We start from the raw sequence: 13,334 nt of genomic DNA on the forward strand, positions 1-13,334 counted from the left end.
TTGCAGTCACGTGGCAAAGGCCCTGGATACAAGGAGGGAGATGAAATTAGAGCCAAGATCACAGTCTACCAGAGACCTCATTTTCAAATCCAGACTCATGTGAATGTTCACAAATTTATTTATTTATCACTTGTAGTGCTATGTTCCAGCTATAATTCTAAGTACTTTATAAATATTTAATTCTCAAAACAGACCTGTTTACAGATGAGGAAACTGAGGTACAGAGAAGTTAAACAGCTTGCCCACAGTCATACAGCTAGTAAGTGGGGGTGACTTTACTTACTTACTTAAGCAGTTCAGTCTGTGGGCCTTTGTTATGGCAGCCCTAGCAAATTAACATCAAGTTGTTATAAGTATCCTAGGTGTATCTGCTGCTAAGTCGCTTCAGTCGTGTCCGACTCTGTGCAGCCCACCAGGCTCCCCCATCCCTGGGATTCTCCAGGCAAGAACACTGGAGTGGGTTGCCATCTCCTTCCCCAATGCATGAAAGTGAAAAGTGAAAGTGAAGTCGCTCAGTCATGTCTGACTCTTTGCGACCCCGTGGACTGCAGCCTTCCAGGTTCCTCCGTCCATGGGATTCTCCAGGCAAGAGTACTGGAGTGGGGTGCCATTGCCTTCTTTGAGGTGTGTCTAAATTTATCTAAATCTGTGTGTATATCCATAACTACTTGAGAGATCATTTTAAAATCCCATTTAGCCATATTTTGGGGGGAAGGGTAGTATTCTTAATCCCATGGAAATTGTATATCTGTTTTCTCCATAAAACTAAGCTATTTTATGACCAAGACTGTAAACTCTTGGTCTGTATGCCCAATAACTCTGGAATATGTAAGACATATCATGGACACTCAGTTAACATCTGTTATGGGAATCAATGGTCACAGTTCCTTTTTTTCCATCTTGCCTCAGCAAAGAATTTACCAGGAGCTTCTGATCAGAATGAATGTGAGAGGTGGGGGAAGGAAATTCAGGGCTTGGACTCATCAGAAGGAGGAAGTGCAGGATGGGAGAGCAAGACAGAGAGAAAAGGCAGAGAGGAGACATCAGCAGCAGCAAAGGTGAGTTACTGTTAGAAACATGAAATCTTTCTTTCCTCATCAAATGAGATGATGAATAGGAAGAGCAAACAGCAGAACTTCCGGGGGACCATCTGCCTTTGCTCAGGAATGCAGTAAGGGGGTAGGAAGTCAGCCAAAACAGGGGACTAGGGCTCCTTCTGATGAGAGCACTTCATTTCCTTCTGTAGGTTTTCTTTAACAAGGAATGAAAATAATAGAGCAAGAATTATGGGTAGTCTTTAGAAAATTAACATCCTTGGGTAAGGATTTGCAGAAAGTTAAGATTTAGAGTTTTTGTGGCCCAAACACCCGCTACTTCTCTTCCCTCCCATACTTGCTAAATCATTCATTCAACAAACATTTACTGAGTGTCCACTGTACTTGACACTGTGTGGGGTGCTGGAACACAGAGGGGCCAGGACAAAATGCACCTTTTCTTGTAGTGCTTGTGTCTAATTCTCATAAGCAGCTGAAAAAAACCTGAAATGTCCAGTATTGAATGAGAGTCATTGAATAATAGTCAAGTGATTTCCCACTCAAATTCATTGTCTCACTGTTTCATTCACTAATATCTATGGCTTCCCTGGTGGCTCAGTGGTAAAGAATCTGCCTGTCTATGCAGGAAACGGAGAAGGCGATGGCCACCCACTCCAGTACTCTTGCCTGGAAAATCCCAAGGACAGAGGAGCCTGGTGGGCTGCAGTCCATGGGGTCGCTAGGAATCGGACATGACTGAGTAACTTCAATTTCAATTTTCACTTTCATGCATTGGAGAAGGAAATGGCAACCCACTCCATTGTTCTTGCCTGGAGAATCCCAGGGATGGGGGAGCCTGGTGGGCTGCCGTCTCTGGGGTTGCACAGAGTTGGACATGACTGAAGTGACTTAGCAGCGGCAGCAGCAGCATGCAGGAGACATACGGGTTCCACCCCTGATCCAGGAAGACCACACATGCCTTGGAGCCCAGGCACTGCAACTACAGAAGCCCATGTGCCCTCAGCCAGGGTTCCTACAACGAGAGGAGCCACCACAGTGAGAAGCCCGCACACAGCAACTAGAGAGTAGGCCCCACTAGCCACAACTAGAGAAAAGCCCGGGCAGCCACAAAGACCCAGCACAACCAAATAAAATAGATACATTTAAAAATTTTGTTAAAAAATTAGGGATTTCTCTGGGGGCCCAGTGGCTAGGAATCTGCCTGCCAGTGCAGGGGACATGGGTTGATCCCTGGCCTAAGAAGATCCCACATGCCCTGGAGCAGCTAAGCCTGTAGGCCGTAACTACTGAAGCATAACGACACATGCTCTAGCGCCTGTGCTTGACAGCGAGAGAAGCCCCACTCCCAGCAAACAGAGAAAGCCAATGCACAGCTGCAAAGACCCAACACAGCCAAATATAAAATTAAAAAATCTATACAGCATCTACTATATAGTTGCTCTAAGCATAAGAGAAGTGGCTTAAAGTGGACACCATCTCTGCCATGTGAGGGTTCCAGTCTAGTTGGTGAGAAACCAGATGATGCTCATGGGTGCAAGGGCAGTGATAGGAGTGTGACAGTAGTACAAAGGCAGTGGAGGTATACAGAGGGCCTGCACTGTAGTAGTGCACAGGAAGACTGTGGTGACATACAGGGGGGTGTGGTAGTATACAGGGCCACTGTGCAAGAGGACTAGGGTAGTAGGGGGGCTGTGGTAGTGTACGGGGGACTGTGGTAGTGTATAGGGGGACTGTGGTAGTATACAGGAGACTGCATAGGATACAGCAGGAGTGTGGTAGTATACAGGGGGAATGTGGTAGTGTACAGGAGGACTGTGGTGGTATAAGGCAGACTGTGGTAGTATACAGAAGGACTGTGGTATGTACAGGGGGACTGTGGTAGTATACAGGGGGAATGTGGTAGTATACACGAGGACTGTGGTATGTACAGGGGGACTGTGGTAGTGTACAGGGGGACTGTGGCAGTGTACAGCGGGACTGTGGTAGTGTACAGGGGGAATGTGGTGGTATAAGGCAGACTGTGGTAGTGTACAGGAGGACTGTGGTATGTACAGGGGGAATGTGGGAGTGTACAGGAGGACTGTGGTAGTATACACGAGGACTGTGGTATGTACAGGGGGACTGTGGTAGTACAGCAATCCAAGGAGGAAATGTTCACTCTAAGGAAAGGGTCTGGTTGGCATTTCCTAGCAAGGATACCTAGTATTGGTCACATGGAAGCTAGTTTGAAGGAAAAAGAATGTTTTATGGATCACACAGTTCTCTGAGACCCACAGAAATGAGAATCTGCATGGCTTTGAACAGTGACTCTACAGACTCCAAGAGCCAGGGCACAGATCTTATCTGACTCCCAAACTCGCTCTGTCTCTCCTCTCTGCACATCTGCTTTGTGTCTTCCCCTCAACAGACCAGGCATCTAGATTTCTCTGCCCACCCACAGCCTCTGAGCTGGCCCGTCTTTCAACTGAGTAACCAATAAAAATGAACTTTCTTATTTTATGCCCAATTTACACTTTTTGGAGAAAATGGACTAATTCTCTTTTGGTTCAGTCAGCAATGGTTAGGGAGGGGCCAGGTCACTGATGACAAAATGGATGCCAAGTCCCCGTGCTGAAGCGGGTGAAGCATTCTCAGGAAGGGGTGAGATGATTCACGTTGACAGTGTAGAAAGCCTTTTCCATATGGTGCAAAGGTGAGGAATCCATTAATGATTCTAATTTTAAAATCATTCAAGAAAACTTGCAGTGTATGCTATGAAGAGGCGCAAACACTGCAGGTCAAATTCTAAAACCAATAAGAATAACTCAACCCAAAGAACTACATAGTAAAGCTTGGATAACAAATACCAAAGGATTAAGTAATAGAATCTTGTGAGATTTCCATAGTCACTGTAACCAAGAAGGGGGAAGCGTAATTAAATTCAGGGGGTCAGGATCTTGAAAGCGGGAAGTAGGAAAGAACAGGAAAGAGAGAAAATGAAATTTCCTCAGGTGAGGATCCTTACTCCACAGGCTGCTGTGAGGACAAAATGAGCTTGTGCACAGAAAGAATTCAGCCCAGTACTTGGCACAATTTTACTTATAATTAGGAACATAAAGGAAAGGCAGTGCACTACAATATTTTTGCCTGGTGAACCTCATGGACAGAGGAGCCTGGTGGGCTATGTCCATAGGGTCACAAAGAGCTGGACATGACTTAGCAACTAAATCAACACCAAGAAAGGATACAGGACACAATGGGGCTTCTCCTTGGTTGGCTGGCAAGTCAGTGAAGGAATTCCCAAGCCCAACCCCAGGAAAGCAATGCCATCCAATAAAGATGTGAGTATGGGTCCCAATCTCTTTGGGCATGAGGACTCTTTCTAACATCAAAATATCTAAGCCAGGAACTTTAGTGTTCTGAAAATTCTGAAATTTGTGTGCTGAAAGGAACAGTTAATGTCATTGGATAGAGACATCTCAATTTACTGTTGTGGATACTGAAGGTCAAAAAAGTGAAGGCTGTCTTCACTATCACACTGAAAGCTAGACATCAAAATTGACAGAAACTACACCCCCTACCTGCCTTCCACTAGGATTCTTGTGTCCTCAACTGTTCTTTGACTTTTTTCCTCCTGCCTCACCACCCCTACTCTGAGAGCTTGGGTTTTATAGCTTTTTGGTCTAAACTTCTTTAATTTGAGGTTGTGCCTACACTCATTCATCCCTTCATGTAGGCCTTTATTCACCCATCAGTAGTCAACTGCTATTTGGTACCCAGGTCCTGTTTGGATACTGAGTATACAGCTAGAGAACAGAGGGTCCTAGTAAATGAAAACTCTTCATTATCAAGAGGATTTCCCAGAACTTCCCTGGTAGTCCAGTGGTTAAGAGTCCGCCTGCCAATGCAGGGGACACAGTTTGATCCCTGGTCTGGGAAGATTTCACATGCAGCAGGGCAGCTAAGCCCATGCACCATAATTACTGAACCTCGGAGCCTTAACTACTGAACCTGCATGCCCCCAGAGCCCGTGCTCCACAATGAGAGAGTAGCCCTTGCTCACCTCAACTAGAGAAAGTCTGTGCTCAGCAATGAAGACCCAGTACAGCCAAAAATAAATATATAATTTAAAAAGAGGAGTCCCCAAATGCAGAAGGACAGGAGTGTCAGCCCCTCAAGGTCACTTGAGAATTTCTAATTCATATCAGTAGTATTAACATCTTTGTTTGGGAGTTCAGAAGTCTTACAGGCTTCAGAATGATTTAAAATTTTCCCAGTATCTTATTTACATGGCCTAATCATTTTTGATCTAGTTTAGTAACCATTATTTATCTACCTAGCCAGCTTTGTAATTCACATTTTCCCCTAGCACACAGTTAAGGAAACTGGTGAAACGCTCATGTTGGATGTGACCAAGATCACTGTTCAGGCACGCACAGACCTAGGAGAGTGAGCTGTCTCATTTTACTCCTGAGTTCATGAGTTTTGGAAAGTACATGCCCTGTCTTAAGAATGGAATGCAGAGAGTTAAGACTTATTCAAGACAAAACCATGTAAAATCAAAGTTCTCACCACATTCTTTCTAGGAAGCAGATATTTTAAAAAGTTCAACAACTGGCATTGTGTTTCTAAAATAACACGTTTCCTTTTCATGTTATTTCAGTTGTTAAAGAGACAGATGAAACTGATAGTTAACTTGGCTGAAAATATTTGTGTTGGGTGATGTCCCTATCCTGTCTCTACACCCAAGACATTCATTCTACAAGTATTTATTGATGATTTTAGAGTACAGGGTTTGAGCTGTGGGTCACAACATACTGATGGGTCATGAATGGTGTTGGGTTGCATTTGGCCTTTTAAAAAATGAAATAGAACCAAATAAAACAGGAAACATCAGCACGAATTATGTGCAGTAAGGGTAAATATTGTTACATGCACCTTTTGATTCCTCTCTGTGTGCATGTATGTGTGTGTGTATAAATGTGAGTGAATACTACACTGTGCTATAAAACTTATTTCTTATTGTGAGTCACCATCAAAAATGTTTGAAAACACTGATAGAACAGTTAAAAAAAAAAAAAGCACAGACTCTGGAGTTAGAATGAATTAAAATCCTGGCTCCATTTCTTTTCTAGATGTATGATTATTGGACAATTACTTAAACTCTCTGTGAAATGGGAATTATGACAGATCCATTAAGCCTAGGAGGACCTGAGCACAAGCACGAGGTACATGATATTTTTGCTATTGGTGTTTAGTCACTCAGTCCTGTCTGATTTTTTTGCGACTCCCTGGACTGTAGCCCACCAGGCTCCTCTGTCCATGGAATTTTCCAGGCAAGAATACTAGAGTACGTTACCATTTCCTTCTACAGGGGATCTTCCTGACCCAGGGGATCAAACCCACATCTGCTTGGCAGGTGGATTCTTTATTAATACCACTGAACCACCTGGGAAGCCACACATATTTTTTGGAGCCTATTAAAATGTTTTATTTCTTTTAAAACCAGAAGAAAAAAAAAAAACCTTCAGGGCTGAAGATATTTTACATTTTTTTCTCATGTAATAAAAAGGCAAATTTTTTAGGGTCCACCAAAGTCTACTTTGTGGGAGGAGCCCTCAAAAGCAAAAACTCCTGGGCCAATGAGAGTCGTAACACACCCTGAATAGGTAAGATGACCAATTCATCCCAGTTTTAAATAGAAAGTCCTGCATCCCATGAACCTCCTCAGCCATAAGCAAACAGGACTCTCAGCTACCATGCTGATAGACTTGTTGCGAAGCTGAAATTAGATGATTATTGACAAAGCTTGGCAGATTGCCTAGTACATCAGCGTTCAGTAAATGCCTTACCAAGGGTCAGGCACTGTGCTGGCCTTGAAGAATTGTAAGGTGAATCAGACAAGGCTAGCCCTTGAGAAGCAGTAGAATATTACAGTGGATGAGACTGAATGTGGAGCCAAATGGCAACTGTTCCAATCCCAACTCTGCTACTTCTTAGCTTTATGATTTAGAGCTAAGTACTCAGACTTTCTGTGCCTCAGATTCTTATCTGTACAGTGAATAAGATCGTAAGTGTACCTAATTCACTGGAAAGTAGTAAATATTAAGTGAGTTGGTGCTTAAAAAATATTTGGAACAGTGTTTTGGAGAAGGAAATGACAACCCAGTCCAGTCTTCTTGCCTGAAGATCCCATGGACAGAGGAACCTGATGGGTTACTGTTCATGGGGTTACAAAGAGCCGGACACAACTGACTAAGTACAAGCACAGGGTTTGGTGTATGACAAGCACTTGGAGAATCTCAGCTATTGAAGCATGAATCAGCCAGCAGCTGGGGTTGCTGTAACAAATGCCACAGACTTGATGACTTTCCTAAGAGAAATTCATTTTCTCATAGTTCTGAAGACTGAATGTTCAAGGTCCCTGTTTGGCAGGGTTCAGTTTCTGGTGAGAGCTCTCTTCCTGGCTGACAAATGGCTACCTTCTGCTGTGTCCTACATGGGAGAGAGAGAGAGAGTGAGACACTGTGAAAGGGGGCCCTTGTATCTTCTCTTGGCACCCTGATAACCAGAAATGAATCATGGGCCCACACTTATGTCCCCTAGGTGGAGAAATATGGGATCACCATACTCAGTTCAGTTCAGTTCAGTTGCTCAGTCATGTCCGACTCTTTGCGACCCCGTGAATCGCAGCACGCCAGGCCTCCCTGTCCATCACCAACTCCCAGAGTTCACTCAGATTCATGTCCATCGAGGCAGTGATGCCATCCAGCCATCTCATCCTCTATCGTCCCCTTCTCCTCCTGTCCCCAATCCCTCCTAGCATCAGAGTCTTTTCCAATGAGTCAACTCTTCGCATGAGGTGGCCAAAGTACTGGAGTTTCAGCTTTAGCATCATTCCTTCCAAAGAAATCCCAGGGTTGATCTCCTTCAGAATGGACTGGTTGGATCTCTTTGCAGTCCAAGGGACTCTCAAGAGTCTTCTCCAACACCACAGTTCAAAGCAACAATTCTTCGGCACTCAGCCTTCTTCACAGTCCAACTCTCACATCCATACATGACCACTAGAAAAACCATAGCCTTGACTAGATGGACCTTTATTGACAAAGTAATGGCTCTGCTCTTCAATATGCTATCTAGGTTGGTCATAACTTTTCTTCCAAGGAGTAAGCGTCTTTTAATTTCATGGCTGCAGTCATCATCTGCAGTGATTTTGGAGCCCCAAAAAATAAAGTCTGACACTGTTTCCACTGTCTCCCCATCTATTTCCCATGAAGTGATGGGACCAGATGCCATGATCTTCGTTTTCTGAATGTTGAGCTTTAAGCGAACATTTTCACTCTCCTCTTTCACTTTTATCAAGAGGCTTTTTAGTTCCTCTTCACTTTCTGCCATAAGGGTGGTGTCATCTGCATATCTGAGGTTATTGATATTTCCCCTGGCAATCTTGATTCCAGCTTGTGCTTCTTCCAGACCAGCATTTCTCATGATGTACTCTGCATATAAGTTAAATAAGCAGGGTGACATTATACAGCCTTGACGTACTCCTTTTCCTCTTTGGAACCAGTCTGTTGTTCCATGTCCAGTTCTAACTGTTGCTTCCTGGCCTGCATACAGGTTTCTCAAGAGGCAGGTCAAGTGGTCTGGTATTCCCATTTCTTTCAGAATTTTCCACAGTTTATTGTGATCCACACAGTCAAAGGCTTTGGCATAGTCAATAAAGCAGAAAGAGATGTTTTTCTGGAACTCTCTTGCTTTTTCAATGATCCAGAGGATGTTGGCAATTTGGTCTCTGGTTCCTCTGCCTTTTCTAAAATCAGCTTGAACACCTGGAAGTTCACGGTTCACGTATTGCTGAAGCCTGGCTTGGAGACTTTTGAGCATTACTTTACTAGCATGTGAGATGAGTGCAATTGTGCAGTAGTTTGAGCATTCTTTGGCATTTCCTTTCTTTGGAATTGGAATGAAAACTGACCTTTTCCAGTCCTGTGGCCACTGCTGAGTTTTCCAAATTTGCTGGCATATTGAGTGCAGCACTTTCACAGCATCATCTTTCAGGATTTGAAATAGCTCAATTGGAATTCCATCACCTCCACTAGCTTTGTTCTTAGTAGTGATGCTTTCTAAGACCCACTTGACTTCACATTCCAGGATGTCTGGCTCTAGATGAGTGATCACACCATCGTGATTATCTGGGTCGTGAAGATCTTTTTTGTACAGTTCTTCTATGTATTCTTGTGACCTCTTCTTAATATCTTCTGCTTCTGTTAGGTCCATACAATTTCTGTCCTTTATTGAGCCCATCTTTGCATGAAATGTTCCCTTGGTATCTCTATTTTTCTTGAAGACATCTCTAGTCTTTCCCATTCTGTTGTTTCCCTCTATTTCTTTGCAATGATCGCTGAGGAAGGCTTTCTTATCTCTTCTTGCTATTCTTTGGAACTCTGCATTCAGATGCTTATATCTTTCCTTTTCTCCTTTGCTTTTCATCTCTCTTCTTTTCACAGCTATTTGTAAGGCCTCCCCAGACAGCCATTTTGCTTTTTTGCATTTCTTTTCCTTGGGGATGGACTTGATCCCTGTCTTCTGTACAATGTCACGAACCTCAGACCATAGTTCATCAGGCACTCTATCTATCAGATCTAGTCCCTTAATCCATTTCTCACTTCCACTGTATAATCATAACGGAAAGTGGTTTTCCCTACTTTCTTCAATTTAAGTCTGAATTTGGCAATAAGGAGTTCATGATCTGAGCCATAGTCAGCTCCTAGTCTTGTTTTGTTGACTGTATAGAGCTTCTCCATCTTTGGCTGCAAAGAATATAATCAATCTGATTTCAGTGTTGACTATCTGGTGATGTCCATGTGTAGAGTGTTCTCTTGTGTTGTTGGAAGAGGGTGTTTGCTATGACCAGTGCATTTTCTTGGGAAAACTCTATTAGTCTTTGCCCTGCTTCATTCCATATTGCAAGGCCAAATTTGCCTGTTACCCCAGGTGTTTCTTGACTTCCTACTTTTGCATTCCAGTCCCCTATAATGAAAAGGACATCTTTTTGGGGTGTTAGTTCTAAAGGGTCTTGTAGGTCTTCATAGAACCGTTGAACTTCAGCTTCTTCAGCATTACTGGTTGGGGTATGGACTTGGATTACTGTGATATTGAATGGTTTGCCTTGGAAACAAACAGAGATTATTTTGTCTTTTTTGAGAGGAGATACCCCTGATGTCCAAGGTCAGGGGCAGAAGCCGGGAGGACCTCATGCCTGAGGGGCAGTGGCAGAGAGGAGCTACCCCACGCCTGAGGCCAGGGGCGGCGGCTGGGAGGAGCAACCCCACATCCAGACAGAGGTGGCTGCACAGGCGCAGGAGGGCCTAGAGGAGCGATTCCACGGTCAAGGTCAGGAGGGGCAGTGGTGAGGAGATACCCCTCATCCAAGGTAAGGAGCAGTGGTTGCACTTTGCTGGAGCAGCTGTGAAGAGATACCCCACATCCAAGGTAAGAGAAACCCAAGTAAGATGGTAGGTGTTGCAAGAGGGCATCAGAGGGCAGACACACTGAAACCATAATCACAGAAAACTAGTCAATCTAATCACACTAGAACAGCAGCCTGGTCTAACTCAATGAAACTAAGCCATGCCACATGGGGCCACCCAAGACAGGCAGGTCATGGTGGAGAGGTCTGACAGAATGTGGTCCACTGGAGAAGGGAATGGCAAACCACTCCAGTATTCTTGCCTTGAGAACCCCATCAACAGTATGAAAAGGCAAAATGATAGGATACTGAAAGAGGAACTCCCCAGGTCAGTAGGTACCCAGTATGCTACTGGAGATGAGTGGAGAGATAACTCTGGAAAGAATGAAGGGATGGAGCCAAAGTAAAAACAATACCCAGCTGTGGATGTGACTGGTGATAGAAGCAAGGTCTGATGCTGTAAAGAGCAATATTGCATAGGAACCTGGAATATCAGGTCCATGAATCAAGGCAAATTGGAAGTGGTCAAACAGGAGATGGCAAGAAAGAACATCGACATTCTAGGAATCAGTGAACTAAAATGGACTGGAATGAGTGAATTTAACTCAGATGACCATTATATCTACTACTGTGGGCAGGAATCTCTTAGAAGAAATGGAGTAGCCATCATGGTCAACAAAAGAGTCCAAAATGCAGTACTTGGATGCAATCTCAAAAATGACAGAATGATCGCCATACTAGTTTAGTTTAATTACGTTTCCTCCAAATAGGACTGGTCGTCCATCAGCCAGGCGGAAGAGGAGCATGGCTGTTGAGTAGGCTTCTGACAGTGTCTGCCCTGAGGTATTCACAGGCCACCTGGGAAGCCAGACAAAACAATAACAGCTAATGGTATGTAGCTGTGGCGCTAATGGTGCAAAGATGATGGGGGGGTACTTCAGGGATGTGACAGGTGAGTGGGGTCTTGCAGGCCTGAGAAAGATTTCTTCAGCTGAAGAAGTGGGCAGAGGAGAGGAAACAGCACAGGGAAGGGTGTGGAAGCATCAGGAGCCCAGGGTGGTCAGGAACGGGCTGGAAGGGAGCCAAGATTAGAAGAGAGGCAGGAGAAGTGGGTGATCCCAGGTCATGGAGGCATTGAATGGTGGGCTCGAGAGGCTGGACTTGATCCTGAGAGTGGTCAGAACCCTTTGGATGTTTGAAGCCAGCAAGTGGCTGATTAGCTGAACCACTTTTCAAGGGAAAGCCTATGTTTCTCAGTCTTGCATGTACGCTTCCCAGGGGATACGTGGTGGTGTGGTTGGGGCTTTTGAAGGAATGAGTGCATCTCCTCACATGTAAGTGACTGGTTTGAGAAGAAAAGAGAAACTTATCCCCAGTATGCAACTTAGAATTTTATTTTGATAATGAAACGAGCAAAGTAAGACACAGGATTTTCAAGAATAATGAAGATAAAAGAGAAGACTTTAAAGAAATTATGAGTTTGTGGTGGACTTCTTAAGGCTATGATCCTAGTCCTCTAAAGTCTACATTTACTGTCATCTATAATCAGGTGACTGGTGGTGGGATGGTCGCAGAGCCCTGGAGCCTATAGGGAGGGCAGCAAGAAACTGTCTTAACCCTGCTCGCAGGATGTTCTTTACCTGCCCAAGATCTCTGCAGGCATGTTTCCCTGGAAAGTATCCTTTTCAGACAAGTTCACAGGGAGTATCAGGCACTTTGTAATTCAGTGTGAGTTTATCTAAGCATACTCTACTGGCTAGTTCTATTGTCAACCCTGTTAAAAGGGAACTATGTTTCCACAATCCCTTTCCTGTTTGGTTACAGGTTGGAGTTGCCCAAAAGAGGAACTTGCACCAAACTGGGGAGGTGAGAGAGAAGCAGCAGCCATTCCCCCCTGGATGTCATCATGGTTACATGCAGTGCCATGCGAAGAGGTGCCGGTGCATTCCGGCTAGCCCTAGCCCTCCTGCGCTCTGAATCCAGCTCTTCTATCCAAGTGGTGTCCCTGATGACCAACAGCAGCAGCAAGCCCATGGCCAGATGCTGTGGGCCCACAGCCCACACAGCTTCCCTATCAGTTTCCCCGTCGCACTCCCCTGGGATGTGCTTCTCCGAATGATAGGCTGGCAACTCTCCCACCTCACTCTTCTTTCTGACTTCCGCTTCCATGCTCCTCTCATGACTGCATAAGGTTTAATCCCAAATTCCTTATCCCAGAGCTCACTTTGGTTCTGCTTCCCTGATTGGACTCGATTGATATACATAATTTCCTTTCGATGTTTCACTCAGGCCTGAGGACAGAGAGGTTTTAATGGAAAATAAAGTGAGGAAGTAATCTCTAGCAGGGATCAACTGCATAGTGCAGGGAACTAAACATTGTTCTATATTTGGTAACAACTTATAAGGGAAAAGAATCTGAAAAAAAATGTATGTATATATAACTGAATGACTTTCCTCTACACCTGAAACGAACACAAATTTGTAAATCAACTATACTCCAATAAAAAAACTAATTGAAAAAGAGACAGGAGGTAATTTTTTAAGCTGTGACAATATTTGAAAGATGAGACTGGACAGGACATGGCAGTGGGAGGTTGTAAGCCCAGAAAGCAGTGAGGCCCTCCCGCCCCGCCCCCCCCCCCCACACCATAGGCAAGGAATAGAGGGTTGTGCAGAGGTGAGAGAGCAACAGTGAAGGATGGTCCCCACTTCCTGCTTTCAGCACGACCTGCCTCTGACAGCAGCTTGCTCATTCTCTTCTGGCTTTCAGAATGGTTGTTTAACAGATGACGCTTTCATGCCCGAGATAAACAGAGTTAAAAAAAAAAAAT

General features: G+C 44.4%; 1 long non-coding RNA gene across 1 annotated transcript; it reads left to right on the top strand.

The window, feature by feature from the left end:
- Nucleotides 1–908: 908 nt before the first annotated feature.
- LOC138426734 (uncharacterized) lies at nucleotides 909–13,024 on the top strand. Its single transcript, XR_011251733.1, has 4 exons — nucleotides 909–1,058; nucleotides 6,170–6,262; nucleotides 10,242–11,394; nucleotides 12,328–13,024. It is a non-coding gene; the product is annotated as an uncharacterized lncRNA (long non-coding RNA).
- Nucleotides 13,025–13,334: the final 310 nt, after the last annotated feature.

Source organism: Ovis canadensis, chromosome 1 (assembly GCF_042477335.2).
Source record: "Ovis canadensis isolate MfBH-ARS-UI-01 breed Bighorn chromosome 1, ARS-UI_OviCan_v2, whole genome shotgun sequence".
In the NCBI taxonomy this organism is placed as follows: domain Eukaryota; kingdom Metazoa; phylum Chordata; class Mammalia; order Artiodactyla; family Bovidae; genus Ovis; species Ovis canadensis.